Source organism: Myotis brandtii, unplaced genomic scaffold, assembly GCF_000412655.1.
Source record: "Myotis brandtii unplaced genomic scaffold, ASM41265v1 scaffold64, whole genome shotgun sequence".
Classification (NCBI taxonomy): Eukaryota; Metazoa; Chordata; class Mammalia; order Chiroptera; family Vespertilionidae; genus Myotis; species Myotis brandtii.
Window position 1 is genome coordinate 1067891 of NW_005370460.1, and position 1700 is coordinate 1069590.

Below are 1700 nucleotides of genomic sequence, written 5' to 3' on the forward strand. Positions count from 1 at the left end.
GACTGTGAGAGGGCACAGGCCGGGCTGAGGGCCCCCCCCCCCCCAGTGCACAAATTATTTTTGTGCGGGCCTCTAGTAAATTATAAAAGGCCACAGAAAAAAAAAGAAAAGCCTTTTTCTTGTCTTTACAATTTGTTTGTTTTTTAGGATTTATAGAATGCCTATAGCACTGCAGACACTACCACCAATTCCTTCTCATTAACCATTTACTACACCCACGTGGAGTAGACATTATTCTCACTTTATAAAGGAGGCAGTTGGGGTTTAGCAAGGTTAAGTGACACATCTTGTAAGGGTTGAACTGTGATTTGGAATGTTTCCCAGTTTTCATTTTTCTAAGCCCTCATGCATATCTTTCTCAAGGAGTAGGAAGAGTAACAATCAGCATATTTTTTAGAAAGCAACTGTCTAACCCAGGGGTGGGCAAACTTTTTGACTTGAGGGCCACAATGGGTTCTTAAACTGGACCGGAGGGCCGGAACAAAAGCATGGATGGAGTGTTTGTGTGAACTAATATAAATTCAAAGTAAACATCATTACATAAAAGGGTAAGGTCTTTTTTTTTTTTAGTTTTATTCATTTCAAACGGGCCGGATCCGGCCCGCGGGCCGTAGTTTGCCCACGGCTGGTCTAGACTCTTCCCGCATCGGAAGTGACAGTGGTCAGTGACGTGGGCAGGCTCCTAGGTCTGTCCGCATGGTCCCTGGGCATCAGCCACGGAGTGGTTGTTCTTCCCAGTTATCCTGGGAGGCGTGAGGAAGGGCTGCTCCTGGGATCCGGGATCCAGAGGGCGGTGCGGGTACCCAGGTGTCCGGGAGCTAGACCGGTGCCTGACCCAAGAGGAAGCACTCAAACATCAAAAGTTAAGATTTATTTAGTATTTACTCTGTTCTATATTCATTACTTGTGTTTCCTGGTTTAATCCTCACAATTTGTTTTTGCTTTTATTTTATAGATGAGAAAATTGATGCACAAGAGTTATTGAACTTGCCAGGGATCACAGCAGTAACGAGGCTGGAGCTCTGCAGATCCTGCTTTCAACACCTCCATTTGTCAGATAAATGGGTCAAGGTCTGGGATCGTGGGAGATGAGCGTGTTCAACTTCCTGAATGTAAACTTACCAGCCTACTCACCCAGTGTTAATTTTTCTGTTTGTTTTTTTAAAAATCCTTACCCAAGGATATGTTTTTACTGATTTTGAGAGAGAGAGAGAGAGAGGAAGGGGGAGAGAAACATTGGTTGGTTGCTTCCTGTATGCCCCCAGGGGGAACCCAACCCACCACCTGGTGTGCGCCCTGACTAGGACTCCACCGGCAATCCTGGGTCCGAGGCAGGACCCTCCAACCACTGACCCACCAGGCCAGGGCGAATGTTCCTGTTTCTTGGATGCAGTGGGTGGTTTTGCAATTGACAGTGAATACGGGCCTGTTTCACCTAAGAATTCCCCATGCTCGGATTCTTTGTGTAGAATTAATCTAACGTGTTTCAGCGTCTGGACTTATTGCAAAACTGCACTCGGTGCAACCCAGCCCCAAAGGTAACGCGCTTCTGCGGGCCCCGTGCTGAGCTGGCAGCCGGCAGCGCCCCTGCACACGAGGCCGGGACAGGCAGCGGTGCACAGTTACAAACATGCCACGGTGACCTCGGTGACCTCGGGGTCCCCAGCCCGGGGGCGGGGTGGGGGGTGGGGAGGCCACAG

General features: G+C 48.9%; 1 long non-coding RNA gene across 1 annotated transcript in view; it reads left to right on the plus strand.

The window, feature by feature from the left end:
- Positions 1-1042, plus strand: part of LOC106723772 — a 10682-nt gene extending 9640 nt beyond the window's left edge. The window contains exon 4 of the long non-coding RNA XR_001359489.1: positions 956-1042. This is a non-coding gene — a long non-coding RNA (uncharacterized LOC106723772). The remainder of the gene's footprint in view (positions 1-955) is intronic.
- Positions 1043-1700: the final 658 nt, after the last annotated feature.